Below are 24,123 nucleotides of genomic sequence, written 5' to 3'. Positions count from 1 at the left end.
TACCTCGGGCATCCAGAGGCAGCCATCCTAGTCCAACTGAGAGACACATGTCCATGCCCCCGTCTCACACACAAGGAGGAGATTGATAGGAACAAGGTAGGCGACTGAATAAAGGTATCAGCAATAGGAAGCAACTTTTCAAAACTGTTCCTAAACATTCCGAGTCAGAGCATACCTATGTTTTGTTTGTCACTCTGTCTGCGTTACTGAAGAGAACGAGACTGTGCTTAAACTTGGTATCAGGTGCTTTTGGTGCAAAGTAGGAAATCAGAATGATCGGCAGTTGGTTGGATGTGAAGGGTTAGGAATAGGATCCATTGATAACTTCAGTGTAGGGAGACCAGATGGGTGGCAATCTTCCTCTTCTTCTTCCTTCTTCCTCTTCGTCTTCTTTCTCCTCCTCCCCTTCCGCCGCCGCCGCCGCCTCCTCCTCCTCCTCCTCCCCCTCCTTCTCCTCCTCCTCCTCCTCTTCTTCTTCCTCTTCTTCTTCTTCCTCTTCTTCTTCTTCTTCTTCTTCTTCTTCTTCTTCTTCTTCTTCTTCTTCTTCTTCTTCTCTCTCTCTCTCTCTCTCTCTCGCTCGCTCTCTCTCTCTCTCTCTCACACACACACACACACACACACACACACACACACAAGAATAGCAAGCTACTTCAAGTTGTGTTCATTCCTACTCACACTCTCCACCATCCTTTCCTTCCTGGGACTAAGCCTTCTTGCCTCTTTCCTCTTTAGATTCTGTCCCTTTCCTAGCAGGCCCTACGCCTGGCACAGGTCATGCTAATGCACTCATGTTGAATTCTCTATAGGCCTGAGGACTACAGCTACTTCCCAATAAAACAGGAGGGAGACACCAATAGGAGAGCAAGTGCCAAGGAGGGCTGCACTATTGGGAGCTAGAGGGCCGTGTGTCCACATCTTTTTCCACGTCAACCTCAAGTCACTGAATCCAGCCTAAGCCCATTTTTCTGTTCTGGCTGCAGAGCCCAGAGGACAGAAAATCATTACAGGGAAAACATTTCCAGCAAAGGTCACTTTCATAGAAAATTACATCCATCACCTCGAATAAAAAAAAAAAAGTTTCCATTGATGTCATCTGACCATGGGATAGCATCCATTTAGCTTCTGACTTGAGTTTTTAAAGTTAATCTTAACTTCCCAGACAACAGCATGGTGATTACCAGAAGGAAATGGGTGGTGTGTGGGGTAGGGGGAGAGGAAGGGGGTAGGAGGTAGGAGATGGCAAAGAGGTGATGGAAGGAGACTTGACTTTGAGGGTTGAACACACAAGACGATGTACAGATGGTGTGCTATAGAATTGTATCTCTGAAACCCATATCGTTTCATGAACCGTCACACGGAAGTCTGGGAACCCAGCCCCACGGGAATCACAGGGAAACACCGTTCTCTCCTCTGCCACGTAGCCCTGAGCGCTTGGATGTGCTAGAACTGAGATGTAAATATGGCTGGGACTTAAGTAGACGGAGTTAGGAGGGAAGGGTGTTCGGGGCGGAGAGAACGGTCTCTGCAAAGGCACAGAGGCAGGAACATGAAACAGCGGACACTAATCCCAATTCCTAACTAGCCCAAGAATATGGATCAGGAACCAATTCCCAGGGGGGATTATGTCTACGGAAGCCTGTGCTGTCACGCAGGGCTGGAATTTACAACAGGAAGGATGCGATTAGCACAGAAATTTGCTTAAACACCCTTCAGGCCAAATCCTCTTTAATCTCAAAATAACAGCTTTAACAATGGTTTCGGAAATCATTTTCAAGATAACAACACCCCCCCCCCCTTTTTTCCCCCAAAAAATATACCTTGAATCCCTGTGAAACCAGATGAGGTGTCATGTATTTACATTACAAGTGCCTTTATGGAACAAGATACCATTGTGACAATAAATTGGCTCTTGGGAGAGGGGGAAAAAAATCAAGTGTAAGATGGCTCAGGGAGCAATCTTGGCATTAGGACGGTAAACTGAGTTAATTGTTTAAAAACTGCAGCTGTTATGTTACAGTCAGATAAAAAGAAAAGGGTGACGTGTGTCCTTCACATCGGGGCGTACGAGGAGAAGCTCATTTCTCTCCATGGTTTGTATTTGACCTGAAATGGTAGCTATGCCCCTGCGCTCCCCAGGTTTCCCGGGTGCATAATTCCAGAACATTCTGAATAGAAATTTCTTCCAGCACGAGGTTGATACCAAGGGTTCCTAAAAAGATATCTAAGTCCTAGAAGTAAACCAGCACATCAATCTGCATAAACTGATCCTGTAGCAAGTGGCCTTACAGGGTGAACACTTACTAGGATTTGTAGGGCCCGTTTAGCAAAGTTTACTTCCTTATCTCGCAGCACCCTGAAAGCCAAGTCCATGGCTATCCGTGCTCTTTACACCAAAATGCTGAATCCCCAGCACAAAACAGACTTCCTCCAAACCAAGGCAAAGGGACTCAGAATCCGTGTGGCAATGCAAACGCGTACGCGGCCGCCTTCAGAAAAGCAACACCGCTTCCCTTCAGGACACGGTGTCTTTCCTGCCCCGGTGGCTTTTCTGAAAGAGCCACCTGTGTGTGTCTTTGAAACGCAACATGTCCTCATAGATAACATCCCTTCCTTGTAGGCGCCGGATCCTTTCATGTCACAGCGGACCCGGCAGCAGAGAAACACAGAGCTCAGCACTTGGAATCCAAAAGCCTTTATCAAGCAGCTCCTATGGGCCAGGCAACTGAACTAGGAACTGGACTCTGAGTATCAGTGACTGAATCCAAATTCTGCGCTGAAAGAGCTGAGAGAAGGGCCGTCATAGAGAATGAATAACCATAAGGCAGCGTGAGATACACGCCTGTGAATAGAGATGGCTCAGGATGCCAGGAGCAGACAGACCTGGGGTCTTGGAAGCTGTCATCAAAAAGGTACTGCAACCCAGCCGGGTTGCTCAGTAGTTGAGCGTTGACCTAAGAACCAGGAGGTCATAGTTTGATTCCCGCTCAAGGCATATGCCCAGGTTGTGGGCTCCATCCCCAGTGTGTGGGGTATATGGGAGGCAGCCGATCGATGATTCGCTCTCATCATTGGTGTTTCTATCTCTCCCTTCCTCTCTGAAGTCAATAAAAAAATAAAATTTTAAAAAGCTATTATGTTAGTGAGAGTTATTTTTAAAGAGGGAGAGAACGTTTGGGGTTGACCAGGAGTGGGGTGGGATGTGGTTTTCCTGGGTTGCTAATCTCTCTTTGAAGATTTATAGTCAGACTTCCCTCCCTTCCTCAACCCCAAACCCAAGTCCTTTACTCCCTTCTCCCTGCTGCCCCCACAATATCTCAGGGAAGTTAAGTTAATCCTGCAAAAGTCCAACCCGAAGCCGGGGGCGCCACCCGCACCCCCTGTGAGCCTCCTTCCCCCTAAGGGTGAGGGAATGGCTTTGTAGAGTCTTTTCCCCCTCCAGATGGGACTCCCGTCCTTGTCCTTGTGAATTTATAGTTGAATTAAACGCACCGAAATGGTGCAAGACAAGCACATATAGTATATGTGCACACCCCCCCCTCGGTTTGGGGGCTCCCCTCGAAGTCTGGGATTGGGGTTAATGACTGATGATGTGTCTCCTGTATTCATAATTTCTCTCTGGCAGTGTCACACAGCGATCACGGGCCTTTCCTTTGTCCTGCCTAATTCAACGCCGGAAGGCTCCGCCAGGGCCGGTCTGCGGAGGCAGCTGGAGGGTTTGACATCGGAGTGGGGTTCAGCCCGCCTTCTCCGCGGCAGACCCTCACCCTGGCTCTCGCAGGCTGCACGGGGGAGCTGCGTAGGCCCTGCTGCCACTCATCTGTGATTGAAAACAGACAAACCGGTGTCAGCATCTCCTCCTCACGGTCCTGCCAAGGGGAATGGCTGCTTGGGTCTGGGCTCCCTGCGCTTTGTCTGTGCTCAGTGGGTGCTGAGAGCTCATTGCCATGGCCAAGGGGAGTCACCTGCGGGGAAGGAAAGGCAAGGCCCCTCGAGACAGGGATGGGCCCAGCGTGGGGACTGCGAGTGTGAGGCGTGGAAAGGGGCCCCTGTGTAACATTACAGAAGAGAGAGAGAGAGAGAGAGAGAGAGAGAGAGAGAGAGAGAGAGAAAGAGAGAGAGAGAGAGAGAGAGAGAGATTGATCAGGGCTCTGGGAAGGCACACAAACTCCCTCTGAGAGGTCAGCTAGAGAGAAGGGGGTTCAAAGCTAGAAAGCAGTGGAAGGTCTGTGGGTGGCATCTTGCAGGCACTTCTGTCATAAATAACCCCGCACATGCTCAGGGACACTTGCATTATTGGAACAAGTAACCAAAGGGCCGGAAGGAACTGATCTGAGATCTGGAAGCCCAGCGCCCTGGCAGGCAGACCTATGACCCATGGACACGGCGGTCTGCGGCTTCTGACCTCCCGGGTTCCGGAAGCACCTGCTCAGGGCTGATGGAAACACTGGGAGGAGGCCCCATCCCCACTGCTGCTCCGGAGAAGCACGGCAGCAATGGGACCCCGTGTTCCCAGGCACATTTCCCACAGACAGGCCCGTGGGCACCCTCCGCCCAGGCCCTCCTCTCCCCTGGGCGCCCTCACTGAGGACTGCATTATGATGTTGTTCACTGAAAAGCTTGCAGGTAGGGGAGAGAAAAGGAGACTGACTAAGAGGGAGCAGGTGGCTGGGAGGCAGCCGTCCTTCCCAGGGAGGAAGTCCGTCCCCCAGATCCGTCTGCTCCTCAGGACCATTGTGTTAGGGTCTCTGGGAAACCATGTGCTGCTTCCTTCAGCCTTGATGCCTTGATGCAAAGTGAAGCCTCCATCGTGGACGATCGCCTGTTCAGTATTCACGGGGCAGCTCCTGTGACCACGGGCACACCAGGCATTGCCAGAGATAAGGAAACACCGCCCGTCAGTCCCTGTTATCAAAGAGGCTACAACTGAGTGAGAGAACAGAACTGCATCCAAAATAATGATGAACAATATGTAAGGAATCTGATGTACAGAGTACATTTCTTAACAAAAGTAGAGGACTGTACTAAGTAATAGGAGTCACTACAGCCAGCAGCACTGAGAGAGGATAAAAATCGTCTACATAAAACCTTCCACGCCAGGTGTCATAGGCCGGGCACCAGATCTGCCACATCAGAGACTGGGTTTTAACAAGAACCAGGCAACGCGCATGCTCGGTGAAGTTTGAGGAAAAATTGGACCAAACTCTAAGGTTCAAGAGGGCAGGAACCCCGGCTGGATTCTGGGCTGATCCCTGACAACCAGGTTCACAACACTGGTAGGTGATCAGTGAATATTTGTAAGGAAGACAATGTAGTCCATGGCTAAGTACCAAAAGTCTGGGGGGAAACCAAGGTAAAAAGGGTGTACTTGATTTTTAGAATATTCAGAGAAACCCCATTATGGGCATGACAAGATAATATTTAGATGATAGAAAAGACAGTTTGTTTGACAGTATCCCCAGAATTCCGGGGGAGTGGATATTTAACATATCATTTAAAAAATACATGTTTGTATTCAGTAATCTACTTTAACTAAAATGATTTATAGTATTTGTAATATATTAATTAGAATGTTATCTTTGGGTATGCGTGTATAAATGGGAAAATTATGCATTTATGACTCCAGAACATGGATTAAAATAGACTCTAGGACTATTTTGCTTTCATCTAATTGTTCTTTATTGATAAGATTCTATGAAAATGCTTTTATATTAAATTCTCAAGAAAATATTAATTAAAAGCATGACATCTCTTACTATGCCCATTATCGATTAAATGAAAAGTTAGAACTTTATCACTATAGGAATGTGATCAATCTGGCTTTTAAAAAAAAATATGTCTACCTTTTATTATCAGGTTTCTATGACTGGGCATAACTCTATAGTTTTTTCATTGTTGAAAAATTCCAATACAAAAATCAATAAGAAGCACAGAAAGCATTATGTGAAGACATCCACAGGTCTCTGGGTTATGTTTTGAAGTATGAAGAGGTTGTACACATCACTTGTTGGGAATAAACAACAAGTCCGTTATGATAAAATTTGAAATCGACCTAGGCTTCACTTTTTCTTGACTCTTCCAGAAAGACAAAGAGGGTGGAGGACTTTCAGGCCTTTGTTAATGCAGAGCTCTGAGCCTTGTCTCTGCTTCAGCTCTGGGATACAGATACAGAGTTCATGAAGGTGGAGGTTGATGGTTCTTTGCAAGCACCTTCCCCTCTATGTCTCTACTTAACTCACTCCATTTTGGGGATTGACCTCTGTAGCCATTTCCTTTGGGGCAATGACTCAGTGTGTCTGCATAATTCTTCCATCAAGCCAGAGATGCGATTTTTAAGGTCCTAAGAATGATATAAACTAATAGAATATGCCTATGACGTCTCAGTGAGAAATTCGGAAAAGTCTAGTCTGTAAATCAAGGGAAAACACAATGCAGGTGATATAAATGTAAAAGCTACTGCAGATAGCTTGTATTTAAAGCCGGGGGACAAGAGAAGTCTACTAGAAAGATTGGATTGATGTCAAGTTGTGGGAGAAGATGTAAGCACTGGTTTTCTCCAGAGTTTAGTAATCCAAAGAGGACAAACCAGCAATCAAGATTAAGGAGAGAAAGAAGCAGGGTAGTATAGCATTGTAGAAGTCAAGAGAAAGATGTGTTTTCAAGGAGCGGTGCTTGGCATCCAGCAAGAGTAATGATGAAACATTCGATTTTGATCAAATGGAAGTCCTTGGTGACCTTCACAGTGAACTGCCAGGGCAGAGACCCTGTTAGAGGAGCGGAGAGGACAAGCCGATGGAGAATGGAGTCTGCAACCCCAGATAACACTTTCCTGAAGTATAGTTACCAGGCACAGCAGACAAATGATGAGGAGAAGAACCAATGAGGTCAGAGCAGTCGTGTGCTTGTGGTTTGTTGTATTGATTGGATTCATTTGTAAGACTGATGAGACGGCTTCCTGCTCCAGATTTGGGTTAAGGCGCCTCTATGCACTCCATCCCTCAGAACAGGAATAGGGGGAGTTCTCTAACCGCCTTTGTCTCCCTTGCTCAACATTCCACCGATCACTGCAAGCAGATTTAACTCCTGTTGCTTGAATCTATCCCCTCCTCTCACACTGTATTGGGATAGGTGAACAAAGACATATGAGAAAAACATAAAAGTAAATAAATTCATTCAAAGCAGTGGCCATTTTGTATTTTAGGAGAATTAATGAATTTGGGGATTAAGGGGAGGACTCAAAAATATTTCTAAACATCTAAGAAGTTTACCTGAAAGTTAAAAACATTTAGGCAGAGAATCCTAAATTGTTAAAAATATACATTCACAACATAAATGTGTAAATGCCAAGGAATGAAACAACCTCCAGCATACCAGAGGTGTTTGGAATGAATTTGAAGCGATGGATGAGAGCATTGCAGGGTTGTGTGATTTGCTCCATGAGAGTGAAGTTGAGATACGTGTCTATTATGTGAACCCCCTTGGCTATGGAAGAGCTGATGTTTCTCTCTCTCTCTCTCTCTCTCTCTCTCTCTCTCTCTCTCTCTCTCTTTTTCTCTCTCTCTTCCCCTTTCTCTCTGAAATCAATTAATTAATAAGAAAAATATAGGCTCCTGGAAAAAAGAACAGTCAGGGTCTAAATGATGCTTAAGAATCTGTGTTACTGTTGTATGCAGGGTAATTTGCATATAGTGAGAGGCCACTGGAAGGTAATAATTAAACCAAGTCCTGATGAAAAAAAGCAGCAGTTAGGACACAATGGGGACAGAGTGTAGTGTTACTGATTTAGCCTCCTTGTTTGCTCTTTGAAAGAGAGAAAAAAGCCATTCATGTTATTTTCAGATAATACTAAATTGGGACATGTTAATAACCTCAACGGGGAGAAAAAAAAACAAAAAACAGAGCTGTGGTTCTATATAATAAGCACACAAACCAACACATTAATTAGATTCAGTATGGAAATCCGTCTACAAGACATTAATTTGCATAATTATGCAGCGCAAATGAAATGATGAGTTGACACAATAGATTGTCCCTGTTTTCCTTTCCTCCCTCTATCCCACCCTATACATCCATTTTTACACTGAAGAACACAGTCATTTCCCTTAAATTGGGGAAGGCGGTTAGGTTTTCCCAGCAATGTAGGATGGTGATGTTCATTGGTCTGAAAAGAAATGTGTTCTGGCTTTTGACACCAATATTGTAGCTACTGACCCAGGCTTATGCACTCACAGCCAAGCAGACAGGTCTTGTGGGAAAATGTTACTGGGTGGTTGTTTGGTTGGTTGGTTTTTGTCAAGAACCAGCCATGAGATTAGAACATGGAGGACCAGAGATGGAATGCTGTAAAGACAGAGGACAGCTGAACTGGGAGAAATCAGTGCATAGTGTTTGTAAGCTTCTCAGCCAGTGGTACGGAGGCCTGAATGAGCTAAGACGAAAACAGAGTTGGAAGAATAGTCATCGCTCTTACAGAAATGGACATCCCCACTGTGGCTGAAGAGGGAAGTCTTGTGGTTGAGAGATGAGACAGAGGGCCAAAGACCAGGACTACAGGCTTTATTAGAGGAGAAGCCTTCATTGCCAGGCTGCCTGGCAAAGGAAGAGAGCACATGTGCAGGGTGAAGGCGCCTTTTGAGGGGAGTCATGGGAAGGGACAGGGCTTAGGGCACTCAGCACATGCTGATTGGTGGTTTCATGTAAGGCACATGATTAGGCACTTAGATACTTAGGAATCGGGGGAGGAGGGCTTAGGGTATTTGGCAGGTGCTGATTGGTGGTTCAATGTACAGTCCGTATATGGTGCCTGGTTAGGTGCTCAGGAATGTCTGCTGCAGGTGGAGTTTACGTCATTCTCCGTCCATCAGTTGGGGGAAGGGAGGATCTATGACGGGTGATGATCTTTGGGGGCCATTTGTAACGCTGGCAACATGGAACCTATGAATGAGACCCTTCTTGTCCCTTCTGGGTTCTTCCCATCCTAAATATTGTGAAGACAAGTTCATGCTTCCAATGCTAATGGATTTTGAGATTCTCATTTGGCTGGGGGTACAAATAGGGTGTGTGAAGACTGGTGGGTTATCCAATGATAATACGTAGGAAACAAATTAGGAGTGTAAATTGTTGACCAAAAATAGCAGCTTGAAAGAGATCCAATCCCACCACGAGTGAGGAAAGCATCCCTCCTAAAAATAAAGGACTTGCTGGGATGAATTACAAGCACTAAAAAGAAGAAAGCCACATCCTTAACTGATGGAAGGAAATCCCTGAGGGAGAAAGCACTCATTTGTACTGTTCTCCCTTTGTGGGAGGCTGATTTCTCAAATGTTAATTCATTGTGTGAACTACTCCTTTTCTGCTCTCAGATTTGTCTACACAGATTGTCAGGTAATTCTTCTGGTTATTTTAACTCAATTTTACTAAGTCCTCCAATATTTAACCATTTCTTCACAGCCTTCCATTGATACATCACTTCTACTAGACACTATTAAGAAACTGTAAAAATATACATTAACCTGAATAACAATGAGAATGTATCCTCCCCTGCCCACTCTCATTTACACCCCATCTGCATGACAGATCCTGTCTTCCCTGGGGTATCAGGCCTAAGCTGGCAGTCAGACATCCCTCTGGCAGCCCAGGAGCCCTTGGGGGATGTCGGACTGCGGGGTAGGCCTGTTTGCTGTGGCCACAGTTGAACATCTTTAGTGCTGCCGAGGTCAGAGAGACTCTCGCCGCCACTGCTGCAGTTGCAGCAGTCAGCCCAGCTTGTGGCCCAGCGGAGCTCCTGCTATGGGAGCACACTAATCACCGGGGGGCAGCTCCTGTGCTGAGCATCTGCCCCCTGGTGGTCAGTGTGCATCATAGCCACCGGTCATTCCCAGTTGGTCTCCCATTAGGGCCAATTTGCATATTGCCCTTTTATTATGTAGGGTAATACTTACTGCCTTCTGGCACACTGTGTGTGGGAGAGGAGATGGCTATGTATAAATCTAAGGTTACTGTCAGTGAATCGCGTCCAAGTACAGACCCATACTCTTGAATCCAAATAGGACCTGTAACTGGACAATATAGTAGGGCAAAGAAGAAGGGATGTGACTCCCTTCATTAGGCTAACCTGTATAATAAAAGGCTAATATGTAAATTGTCCCCTCAACCAGGAGTTCAACAACCCACAGCCCCTCCCCCTGGCCGGCATGCCCAATTGGCCCCACCTATGCATGAATTCCTGCACTGGGCCTCTAGTTTTATATAAAACTCTCTCTTAGCTTGCTGGAGCAAGAAATTCTCATGGTGGCCTTGAATAAAAGAAGCTACTCTGTGTGAAAGAATCGCATGGCAAAGAACCATGGGGACCTCTGAGAGAAAGGGATCACATCTGCTGACAGCCAGGAAGGAAATTGGGAATTCAGTCCTACAGCCTCAAGCAACCTTATTCCACCTGCAGCCCCGTGATCTGGTTCAGCTCTGTAATCCTTAGTACCGGGTCCAGTTCTCCACTCACCGAATGTGACCAGTCACGGGGACTATTTGAAGTTTTCTCTTTAGAGAAGTCTTCTCACTAGAGAAACCAGGTCAGATGTAAGAAATATTTAGGAGTAAAAATAACCGTTTAGGAGCGATGGGGTGTTGGGGATGAGAGAGAAGGAGGGTGACTTCTAGATGTCTAATTGAGGTAAATGGTGGTTTCACAAGTGGTTCCCCTAATTGTGGCCTGGATGCCTGCCTTTTGAGGTTAGGAGAGATGTTGGATTTTGGCCCCATTCATTAGTTGATTATCTAAGGGGGTTGGTGATTTGCTTTTTGCTAAAAGAAACATTGCTGCTTGATCTGCCCCGGGGACACTCACACGCCTTTTCTGCTTCTCAGCAGCGTTGGTCTTGCTCCTGGCTATAGCTTGATGTATATCAACCTGCCTAAAGCCCCATTACTGTCACCCGGGAGGACTGTCAACTGGAATAAGCATCCTAGCAAGTTTTCTCCCTCCTCCTCTCACTGTGAGGTTCCTCAAACAAGGCATATGTTTCTGTCATTGCCAAATTACCAGCACACACCCTAGAACGTGCATCCTCATTAATTACAAGGCTGTGTCAGAAACACCTTCACATTGGAGCAGGGGAAGGTAGTTATGCATGTGCTATTAGCACACCTTGTGTCTCTCCCCAAAACCTGGCTACAAAATGCCACACATTTGTCATCAGGAAGCAAAAACATTAGAGAATATGGGTGACTCCTGACAAGTGCCTACCTGGGAAGAACTTTCAATGAATAGAAAATCAGGAAGGCATAGTTTTGAGAGGGTGAAACTTACAATTAAATATCAATGTTTAATATGTATTGATAAGTACAGAGAAGTTGCTGACTCTCTATGAGGCTGGAGCCCTTATCCTATAATAACTCTTCTCGGTATATCTTGTTACTTACTTACTCCTGGAGAGTCAGGGCCAACTACGTAAGTATAAAGAATGTCAGGGGGACAGAAAGCTAGCAAGCTAGGAACCAATGTATATTTTGCAAAATCAAGACGTGGCAAGAGGAAGGATGGATTTGGCAAATCAAACTTGGAGACACAGTGATCAGTTGGGGGATCATTTCTGGTAAGAAAGGATGAAAACTTGAACTAGACCAGTGATGGTAGAGATTATTTTGGATGTCACGAAAGGTAATACAGCTTATTGCTGTGTCAGAATGTATAGGTCTCATTTCCCAGCTGCACTCATCTCCAGTTGTTCCTCTTTCTAAATTAACCTTAATATCACAGCCTTATCTTTGCTACACTAAATCTCCCATCCTCAGAATCATCTCTACCCCCTTTCACTCCGTTTTGCCTCACAGGGTTAAACTCATGCTACTTCCACTAATTCATTTTAAAATCCCATCTAATGAATATATATATATATATATATATATATATATATATATATATATATATATATATATATATTGAGCACCTACTGTATACCATGCTTGTTCCCCCTAGGCCCTCTATAGTCTAGTGATACAACCACTCGTGTTGTATTTCAACTGCAACGTGAATTAGCTATCTGGAAATGGCTTGGTAATGTAATTCATACGTGTAATGAGCACCTGCCATGTTTCAGGCAATGTTCCAAGTGCTGGGAGTGTGGTAATGGACAACATCAGCTAAAGGACCCACCAGCAGGGGACTTCCAATTTCCATAGAAGCACGGTCAATAAACAAAACAAATAAAATATTTGCCTCGCCAGATGCCTCTGAGAATTGTGGGGGAAAATAAAGTAGGGAAGTGGAGAGGGAGTAGATCAAGAATGTCAACTTGGAGGCATGCAATTTTTAATTAGATTGACAGGGAAGACCTTACTGCCAAGCTACTATACTGACGATGATTCTCTCTCACCATTGATATCTCTCTCTCTCTCTCTCTCTCTCTCTCTCTCTCTCTCTCTCTCTCTCTCTCTCTCTCTCATATATATATATATATATGTGTGTGTGTGTGTATGTATATATATATGATAAGAGAGTCAATGAAATCACCAAGAGAGAGCCAGTTCATAAACTTGGAGAGAGAAAAATATTGGAGGTCGGGGGAATGTTTTTCTCACAACCCTATAAATAGTGGAACAATTATTCCAATTTTACTCTTAGAAATGTATCCAGTTAATGCTCCCCCCCCCCCCCCCCCCCCCCCCCCCCCCACACACCTCCTCCTGCACTTCTTCCACCTTCTCTACCTCTTGCTTGGAGTAGCCTCCTAACTCAGCCTTTCAACTCAGGTCTGCATCCCTCATGTCTGCCCTCCACACGCCTCAAATCAAGAGACTACTGAGTCACTCTCCAGCTTAAAGGCTCCCAATAGCTTCATCCCAACCTAGAGAGCAAAGTTAGGGTGCAGTATTTATTGCCTATGAAGGTTCTGTAGCCTGCCCCTTCCCTTTTTTCTTCAGCCTCATATCTCATACTCTATCTTCGATTTCATGACCCAACAATAATGAACTCCTGATGGTCCTCTTCCTAACCTCTCTTTCTTACTCAACTCCTTCTGGTCTCCTTTTTGGAGAGAAATGCTCCACTTTTGACAGACTTTTACCCAGTGTAGAAAGCAGAGCTCCATTGTTGTCCCCTTTGGATTCGGGGAAGATCTTGCATATTTGTGCTCCAATAACACCCTGTGCTCCTTGCTATCAAAATATTCAACACCGGTTACTGGAATGATGTGTTATTCGTCTCCCCAGTGCACCACAGTTCTCCGAGGTCAGTTACTGGACTTTCTCCCTCTTTCCATCTGCAAGGCTGACTCTACTGCCTATCTTCAGTGGCTGCTCCATGGCAATGAAAGTAACAGGAGGAGACTGGTTTCCCAGGACATAGAAAAACAGTCCATGGCTCTGCTAATGCTACTTCTGAGCCTTTCTTACTCCCTGGATTGTCCTAACCCCTCTCATCCTTCCAGGCTTGACTTAAATGCCTTCTTCCTGCAGGGCATGCGTGTCCTCACCCAGACAATCTCATCTTTTCTTCACATAGAAGCCCTTGCCACTATTGGTATGTCTCCAAGGTAGCACTTGGCATAGTCACACTCATTTCTCTTTGGCTCTTTTGAGTAAGTTTATGGACAGAGAGAGGGTGTGATTTGTTTATCTCACATCACTTTGAGTTTCGTGTACCATTGAGCACATAGTAAACATTCAGTAAGTTCTTGTTGAGTAAATCTCTTAATTATCATATTGATTTACCGAGAGCTCCTAAGACAGATACCATCATATAAAGAGTTTGATTACAAATAAAAAAAAATGTCATTAGAAGTATATATGTAAACAAATTATTTTTAAATGATTAAATCTGGAATGAGTTTTAAAATTAATCAAATTTTATGGGTGAAAAAACTAATGCCAGGAGAGTTAAAATTAGTTCTTGACCTGAAAGATGATTTGAAGTATTGTGGCCGTGACTCAGCCTTCTGATTGGCCCACTCAACATGCTGTTGTTTGTTTCTCCCCAATTCTTCTACATCTTGCTGTTCACCCATCCTCTCAACTGGGCAATGCTTGCATGGGGGTATGATATGGTATATATTTCCAATGAATACTTTAAAATAAAAACGTATTTTTATTCCAGACGCCATCTTGTAAATACTATGACAGTTACTTTAACATATTTTCTCTTGTCAAAAGAAAGAACTATATAGGATTATCCTTCATGTGCTCTTTAATGATATTCTGATGGCTAGGGACTCGATTTAATCAGAAGGACTATTATAAATATTAAAAGATTGGAGCTCTGTCCCCAATTCCTAAAAATTGGTAGATTGTCTCAGCCATATAACCAAAGGCAGAAAAGTTTTTCCTTACAGCCAGCCTTCCCACCTTTAAAGACTGCTCTCCCCATTGCCCTGAAACACGGGCTGGCCACGTGAATGCTGCACAATTTTTCCAGGTTGCTTCATCACCGTTATTCTCAAGGATATCACAGAGTGATAGATGTTACAACAAATGTGAAAACAGGGTGTAATGGGGACAGGCAGGTGATGTTCCCAGCTCAGACTGCCAAAGAGACATTGAGGGGGAAAATAGAAATTAGCCAGGCAAAGAATAGCTGAGGGACATTTTAGAAAGAAGAAGAAAGAATAACAAGTTGCTATTTCGTGGGAGAAAGGTAAGAAATGTTGGCTCGGTTTAGGTTTTGGAGGGGTACTGTGAGATCAACTAATCCTGGACTCTATCTGGAACATTAGAATGAGTCAAGGAAGGATTCAAAGAGAGGATAAAAAATAAAAACAATTGCATTTTAGAAAGAGGACTCTGGAAGCAATGTGGAGAATAGATTCAATCAAATTAAGACCAAAAACTTAACGTCGTTTAGAAGGAACTAAAATGCATTCCTTCCCCAGAGAGAAATGACAAGTGATTACATTAAGACTATGGCTATGAAAATGGAGGTTGGATGGATCCCAGAGCAGTCAACTAGATTGCTGACCAACAAGATTGGGGAGGTAAATAGAGAGTAAGAGATTCAGAATGGATTTCTTGCATGCAGTGTTCTGGACGTAACACCTCTACCCCTGCTAGAAGGGTTTTCACAGAAATGACTGGAAAACTCCATGTCAACTCCACTGTTGACAGAAGCTTGGGCTTAACGAACCATAAGGCATTGGGGTTTTTCTTTCTTTCTTTGGGGGCAGGGCATGGTATTGAAAATAATGAGTTCAAGGACAGCATGGATTGTGAAATAATAAAATTAATAACATAGACTAATAGGTACTGACTACTCTGATCATTTTTATCTTTATCTCATTTTCTTCTTGCAAAAACCTCTGTGAGGTAATTATTATTGTTGTTATTATTATTATTCCATGTGACAAGTAAAGAATAATCTTACTTGAAAAGATTACTGAGTAATCTTTTCAAGGTCACCCAGATAGTTAAATTCCATGACCAGTAGACTGTTGGATATACACCAGCAAAGCTCAGAAGAGAGTGCTTATGTGGAGACTTAAGTGTAGAACTTGCTAAGATTGTATCCAATAGTTGCAGTCATGAAAGTAGACATGTTCATAAGTTGCCATGTGTAGAATGAGAGAGAAGACCAGAGGCCAACCTCTGAGGTAGACCAGTCTCCCAGGAACAGGTTGAAGAAGCAAAACTTTCAAAGGCAAGAAGTTTACTTAGGAAACACTATTAACAACCTTGGAAGGAACTGTAAGCACACGGGGATCACTGAGATTAGATGGCTTACATAGGTAGAGAATTTGTGTCTGTGGTGTTTTTAGTAGGCTTGATCATTTTAGAGCAGTTTTAGGTTCACAGCAAAAATGAATGGAAAGTCTCTGGCGAGGTAGTTCAGTTGGTTAGAGCATCATCCTGATATACCAAGGCTATGGGTTCAAGCCTCAGTCAGGGCACATACAAGAATCAACCAATGAATGCATAAATAAGTGGAATAAATCAATGTTTCTCTCTGTCTCTCAAATCAATAAAAAGTAATTTTTTGACAAAAATGAGTGGAAGGGCCCACATTGGAGGCTTAACATGTTTCAATATTTTTTCTAGCATCACTCCACAATTATGACTGGATAACATTTTGCAAATAAAGGGAAATAACACAAAGAGCAAGTAATATAATTTCTAAATTGAAATCCTTAGAAAGAAAATTCTATGTTCAAGTCTTGAGAGCAGTAGGGTTTGATTAATTTTCCTTTATCTCATTGTTTGTTTGTTTGATAATAAACTGGAAGCTCTCAGTAGGTTGCTGTAGTGGAATGTTTAAAAAGTTCAAGGGAATTTAAGAGTTTAAGGAACTGAGAGGCCGGGGCATTGGAAAAGTTACTGGTACAATTTTTGAAGTCATAAAAAAAAAACAACCCCATATAGAATATGGATACAGGATGGGGGCAAAAGTAGGTTTACAGTTGTTTATATGGAAAATCACACAAGAGTGAATGACTGATACTACATGAACAAACTGTGTTTTGAACAGTTGCAACTGTAAACCTACTTTTGCCCTGCCCTGCACATCTGCATCCTAGAGCTTTAAGGAAGTTCACCTGTAGTTCCTGGATGAGGGTTGAAAACAGAAAGACTGTCTGGGGTAAGTTGTGAGGCAAAGAATTCAGAGTGAGGGCAGATCACTAAACAAAAACCCTTGCCCTGGCTGGTTTGTCTCAGTGTATGGAGCATCAGCCTGTGGACTAAAGGGTCTCAGGTTCAATTCCAGCCAAGGGTATGTGCCGGAATTGTGGGCTAGATCCCCCCCCCCTCCCAGTGGAGGGCGTGAAGGAGGAAGCCAATCAATGATTCTCTCTCATCATAGATGTTTCTATCTCTCTCTCCCACTTCCTTCCTCTCTGAAATTAATAAAAATATATTTAAGGGGAAAAAAACAAAACAAAAAACCTTGTAAGGAAGCAGGAAGAATACCAGCCACTCCTTGCATTTAGAATTTTGGAGGTAACACCTCCATCCCACGAAGAAGGGTTTTCACAGGAAATGTGTCAACTGCTTTGTCACAGGTTAGTGAAGACTGATCGCTCACATTGTGTGCGGACAATTTCTGTTGCTATCTCATTAGCTATTTTTTCTGAATTGTTTATTTGTAATTTTCCTAGGTGAGTTTTAATGAATTTTTGTCTTCCACGTTCTATGCTGATGGGAAAGCTACGTGATGATAAAGATGCTGACACTCAGCCGGCTTATCATTCTTTCCCTTCAAACCCCAAATTGCACATAAACAGTAAAACTAATCAACTGGAGCAGAAACACAGTATCAATTAGGCTGGTGCCTGGGAACTGAAAAAGGAGCAAACAAAATTAATTCCAATCAGTTTGGTCATAAAAAAAATCAACAATGTGTAATAACTCGAGATGATTATGCCAGAAAGTAGCTGTGATTCAGCAAATAATTTTTATATATGTCTAGAAACCATCCGAACAGTCTTCGTATCTGTATCTTGTTATCATTTTAAAATTATGTTTAGAATCACCGTCAAGGTAGTTGAGACTCTATGAGACAGGAAATTGAGCTTTTCAAACATACGTCTATTTGTCCTTGGTGGCTGCAATCACATGTTGAAGATATTTCAAAACTTAAAAAAATATATATATATATTTTTTTAAATTAATTATTTATTTTGTACATTATGTACTTTATATTCCTTTTTTTAAAAAAATATATTTTATTAAGTTTTTTACAGAGAGGAAGAGAGAGGGATAGAAAGCTGGAAACTTCGATGAGAGAGAAATATCGATCAGCTGCCTCTTGCACACCTCCTACTGGAGATGTGCCCACAATCAAGGTACATGCCCTTGACCAGAATCGAACCCGGGACCCTTCAGTCCACAGGCCGATGCTCTATCCACTGAGCCAAACCGGTTTCGGCCTTTATATTCCTTTTAAAAATCATTATAGTAGTCACCATGGCACTGGAGGAGAGGACCTCCATATCCCAGTGATAGAGGGTTCTCCAAACTGCCTTCAAAGGTACCCTACCAGGAGAATAGGGGACATCTGTAATTCTGTCAGCAATGAAAAGTACACATTTAAAAAGTGCCTTTGCCCTGCCTGCATGGCTCAGTGGTTGAGCATCAGTCTATAAACCAGAAGGTCAGGGTTCGATTCCCGGTCAGGGCACATTCTGGGATTGTGGGCTCGATCCCCAGTGTGGGGTGTGCAGGAGGCAGCTGATCTATGATTCTCTCTCATCATTGATGTTTCTATCTCTCTCTCCCTTTCCTCTAAAATAATTGTTTATTTATTTATTCTAAAACTAGAGGCCTAATGCATGAAATTCATGCAAGAGTAGGCCTTCCTTCCCACTTGATGGCTTAAAACAACTCAGATTTAGTCTTTTACAGTTCTAGAGATCATAAGTCAGAACTCAGTCTCAACGGCTAACAGCCAAAGGGGCTCTGACTCCTTTCTCCATCATCAAAGTGCATCATTCTAGATTCTGCTTCCATCAGTACATCGCTACCTTCCTCCTTTGACCTTCTTACCTCCCTCTGATTACAGTGGGCCCACTTTCCTCACTTCCCCCAGTCTCAGCTGCAGACATTGGCTTCCCTCTGGCACCCGGGACCTGAGCTTCCCTCCGACCACCAGCAGGCACCTGGGACCAGGGCTTCCCTCGCAGCCCCGGCTTTGTCCAGAAGGACTTCTGGCCTAATTAGCATAGTATACTTTTATTATTATAGATAAATAATGCCTTATGGGGAAAAAGTAGATCCCCAAGCTTAGCAAGCCCAGCTAGTACCAACCTGGATAGAACTGTCACCTAAGATTCATATGGGTCCCACATCATCTGGGAGGTGGGAGAGGAGAAACAGAGGCACGGATTCCAGGCAGATAAATTAGGGATGAAACGGCCTTGCCTTGGTCTTTCTTGGGGGAAGTGGGAAAGTTGTGTTATTTCCTGGAACTGAGCATGTTCATCACCAAATTGATATGTCTCATCAGAATTTATGAAGAATGTCCGGAACACGTATGATGATTTTTCTTAAGGGTGCCAACAAAGTGGGCTTGCAAAGGCCTGAAAAAGAAAGGTTACAGCTGGTTTCTGATTTTAACCCATGTGTCTCTGTAGTCGAACATTCCATGTACATCTATATGGTAAGTCATGACTGAGCCTAGCAGTCAAGGCCTGTACACATGACCACGCTGGCCGCTCCTGCCTCAGCCTGTCCCCAGACTGCTTCCTCTCGCGCTGTAGGTGTATGGACACAGCCTAGATGCCAGGCAATTCTGCGTCTGGTCAGGGTGGCAGTGGTTGTTCTAATGAACGTTTCCATACCACATTGCTGACATGTACTCTTCAAAGAGTGACGAACATGACTCTGGTGCAAGTAGATAATGAACGCCTGGGGAAAGATGTTATATAACTCATTAACTAATGACAGAACCAGTAAGTCATCAATAGCATCTGAAAGGAAACAGCTAGGAAAAAATATATATAGAGATATATATAATTTTTAATGGGTATTGGGCCCGGTCAGTGTGGCTTAGCAGTTGAGCACTGACCCAGGAACCAAGTCACCAGTTCAATTCCTGGTCCAGGGACATGCCTGCATTGCAGGCTTGACCCCCAGTAAGGGGAGTGCAGGAGGCAGCCGATCGATGATGTATCTGTTTCTATCTCTTTCCTCTCCCTTCTTCTTTCTTTCAAAAATCAATAAAACATATTTTTTAAATGGGCATTGGTCCTATGAGCGCACACACACACTCTTTAGTAAGGAAAGCTGAAATGGGTAAGCGTGTATTCAAGACCGGTTAATATCCCATACCCCATAAGGCAATACAATGCAATCTTTAGACTCATCCCATTTGTACTGGGTAGAAGTCAATCGTGTCCTCACTAACCATAAATACTTTTATTCCTATGAATAGGAATCGCTTGTGTGACTCAGTTTTCCAGAAGTTAACAACTACCCCCTGCACAGCGCAGATAGCCTGGCCATTAAGAAACCAGCTGCAGGTCCCCAGCCCTGGCCCCACGGTGTGCCTCTCAGCCTCCCCTGGAAGGGCAGCACACCATCTCTTTTGCCCGTTTACCTGTCTTGGACAGTTTTTCTAAAACGATTCACTTCCTAGTAAAAACTCATCTTTCAAAATGCTGTCCAGTGGCCACATCCTCTATGAAAATGGTTTGAATGCCTCCAGGAAAATGCTTGGTTCCTTTCTGTTTTCTGCGATTCACTCCTCGGTCATATCACCTGCATCACAGGGTGGAGAGGGTAGTCAGGGACAGTGTCTGTAACTCTCCCCAGCGACCAGCAGTATTCCTGGCCTGCCGCACCATCATCAGGTTGCCCTGTAACTGGAAAGTCCTGGTTCGAAGCCTGGCTTCAGCTCATTGTAGCTGCATAGCCACGGGCAAGTTATCCACTTAAACTGGACCGAGTTTTATTGAGCTCCTCTTTTAAATGAGAATAACGTCTCACACCAGGTTTTATTGTGAGGAGTAAATGAGGTGAAATATATAAAACATTTACTGCAATTAGACTCGCGATAAATAATACAGCAACGGTAATAAAGATATCAAGAACATAGTAAATCGTAGGAAGCAGTGGAATTTAGATAAACAAGGTTAAACGCTTGGACACTGAGGATTTCTTGCACTGTTTTATGGATGGCTTGGCGTATTTCACCAGACCTTGGGACAATCCTTAAATCAGAGTCAAAATGTCAGTTTTCAAGTCTTCCTGAAAGCAGACGGTGAAAAGGGACTAAGTATTTACTTTATTAAATTATGTTCATTGCTGTATCAAATGATGTTAATTAGCGCAATTAAGTAATTCGCAAAGCAATTCAAGTTTCCTACAAAATTGAGCTCTGAGAGTATTTTCTGCATGTCTCTTTGCTTGTCCTTTTAGTTTACAAACTACACAAAATAAATTTTCTGAAATTGTATAATTTTCAGACACTCCTACTCAGATATTATTAATGTTTTAAAAGGAAAAAGACTCATTAAATGTAATAGCTATCTTTAGGAAACAGCATATTTCAGTAAGAACTTCTTATTGTAATGATTTATTTAAAAGAAAACTCCTAGGGACAAAGAATAATACAGAAGTTAGAGAAGTTAGTGATTTTCAGTGGGATACTTACACTCATCTGAGAGTTACTGCATAAGAAAATTCTAGTACAACACCATTGGCTGCGAAAAACCTGCTCCATTAACTTTCTTCCTCATGTTGGAGGGAAACTAAATAAAAAATTAAGTGCTTCACAGACTGACAAAATGGAAGCCAGAAACATGAGGAAAACACTTGAGCATGGCCAGTGTTGCTCAGTGGTTGAGGGTCAGCCCATGAACCAAGAGGTCACTGGTTCGATTTCATGTCAGGGCACATGCCTGGGCTCCAGGTTTGATCCCCAGAAAGGGACATGCATGAGACAGCCAATTGATGTTTCTCCCATCAATGTTTTTCTCTCTCTATCCTCCCTTCCTCTCTCTCTCTCAAATCAAAAAAATAAAATATTTTTTAAAAAGAACTTGAATTCTTTATGAAGGTTTATCTTCAACCCAGCACAAGAACCACCAACAAAATAAGTGAAAATATTTAATATCTCCATATGTTCTCAAGAGAGGTGTACCACCTCCATACAATAGTTCATTTCTGGACAATATTTTTCTAAGTTGGAGTTTTATAAATGGAATCATATTTGAAAAGTCACTGGAAAGACCAATGACCCAAAGCTATTCATCATTCAGGCTGTGTTTGTAATGCAACCATCCAATGGCTTTGTCCTTTTTTCTTATGTATGAACTTGTATTTCCATAAAACGGAGCCAGGAGTTTCCTGATGGATAATTTGTTCTGAATAGCCTACATCCTGCTACCAGATTCAGAATGCCCGGAAATGACCATGAGTTGCGTTATCATGAACAATAAATACCACATGGAGTGCCTGCTTGTGCCAGACAGTGGACCAAAGTACTTTGTGTGAATTAGCCCATGTGAGCCTCACAATACACAAAGAGATGCATCTTTTTATTGAAGAAATATCCTGTTGGGTATGGGATATTGCTCATCTTGACATAGAAGGAAACAGAGATGAGGCCGTTTGGCAGAATGAAAGGATGCAGGCTGAACCAGATAGTTAGTGACAGGCTAAGTCCTTAGCAGTCTACCATCCAGCATGCCCTTCCTTAAAGAGTCCATGAGTAGTCACTTTAAAACATGGAACACAACATGACAAGAAAAGAATTTGTTTGTTAAATATCCAACATAAACTCCCTCATTTTCTGTGGCCCAGGTTAATAGGTTTAAGGAAAAAAGAATTATGTATTTCTCCTATCATCCTAAGAGAGATTTTAAATGGCCTTCTCTGGAGTATAGAGGAAGTAATGCTTACCTTATTTTTAGTTTTTCATTAAAGGATTTGGGTTGCTCTGACTCTGAATTTGCATAAATAGAAAGTGCATTTAGAAAAATGTTAAATCTATTCACTTCACCTACCACTGGTGGATCCAATGTCCAGGTATAATGAAGCATTCCAGAGAGCAAGTAACGAGATGAAGATGAATGGGGTGCTCGCTCAGATAAAATCAACCAGCTTCATAAAGGGGTTGGCTTGGTGGAGTCTTAGGACGCCTCGTCCGAACGACCATGGCTCCCATCCCAATCTCATTGTTTTCTCTCCGCACAAATGCTGCATAATTATACGTGATCTATTCAGAGGAATACATTAGACATCCTAAAATAATGACTAATTAGCATAATGATCATCTCAGTATCTTTCAACTAATAACCAAGGAATTTTGTTGAAACCTAAGAGAGTTGCAAGAATGAGGTCAAAGACTGGAAGCGGTGGGGGTGGGAAGGAGCTGTCTGCTTATATGCCACTGCTTTCCAGCTATTTATGTTCTCGTCTTACTAGCCCTTCTGTGAAAAAGCAAGCAGGAGGCATATGACTGTCAGCATCGCTTTGGCAACAGGACTGTCATCTAAGAGAAGATGAAATAGCGGGACATGTCCAGGTTAAGGGAGGGATCAGCAAAACCTCGACTTCCAGAACCCAACCTTGAGGTGTCTTTTTAGGACTTCAAGTTGAAAAGACTCACTTTGGGGTTATAATCCTTGGCATTTTCAAACTTTGCAAAAACAGTGAAAAGAAAAAATGAGGCTTGTGAGAGGACCCATTCTTAGAATGGAGCCCTGCCAGTGTGGCTCAGTGGTTGAGCATCAACCTATGAACCAGGAGGTCCACAGTTTGATTCCCAGTCAGGGCACATGCTTGGGTTGGGGCAGTGTGCAGGAGGCAGCCGATCCATGATTCTCTCTCATCGTTGATGTTTCTCTCTCTCTCTCTCTCTCTCTCTCTCTCTCTCTCTCTCTCTCTCTCTCTCTCTCTCTCTCCCTCTCTCCCTCTCTCTCCCTTCCTCTCTGAAATCAATAAAAATCTAGTTTTTAAAAAATAGAATGGATAATCCATGGATAATCCAAGGAATTTAAAAGCTTGCTAAGAAAACAGCAGTGAACAGCATTTGTGTGTGACTAAGTTTGTTGTGTGTGATGATGACCAAAGCATTTTCAATGTTGGAGGGTTAACTTAGCAAAATAAGAGATAACCTAGTGGATTTTACTGCTTGTCAGTTATCCAATTATTTAAACTAGGTAATGTCTGCATCAGGTTTAGAACTACATCTTTCTTTGGGTTGAGCTTCAGATCTAAGATGAGTGGCTTCCATCAGGCAGTGAGCTCTGTTTGGCTGCTCTTATAAATGTAGCATCTTCCAAGCCACAACCTGCTTCTGTGACTTAATTATCCTGCTGGAAGAAGAACTATGGCTATGTGTCACTGTGAGAAACCATCCTATTCCTCTTTCCTCCAAAAGAGATGAAACCTAGACCATGCCCATCCTTCCTGTCACCTTAATTTACTCCTGGACACTGAGGACACTTTCTGTCTTCCTGCTGGATGTAATTCTCAAGCCTTAGAAGCTAGCATCCTTTGTCATGGCACAAAAGGCCAAGCCCTTTAGGAGCCAAGCATTCTGAGTGGGTGCATCCCTGTGATCCATTCTCTCCCACATACACAGCCCATCACATCACAAAGGTAAAAGGGGGAAAGGAATGTCGTCCTTGTGGATAAAATATTTCAAGGTGCATCTTTTTCTTTCTTTCTACCTTTCCCGTTCCAAAGAGAAAAGTGGAA

The sequence above is a fragment of the Pipistrellus kuhlii genome, unplaced genomic scaffold (assembly GCF_014108245.1).
Source record: "Pipistrellus kuhlii isolate mPipKuh1 unplaced genomic scaffold, mPipKuh1.p scaffold_m20_p_24, whole genome shotgun sequence".
NCBI lineage: Eukaryota > Metazoa > Chordata > Mammalia > Chiroptera > Vespertilionidae > Pipistrellus > Pipistrellus kuhlii.
This window is presented reverse-complemented; position numbering follows the sequence as displayed.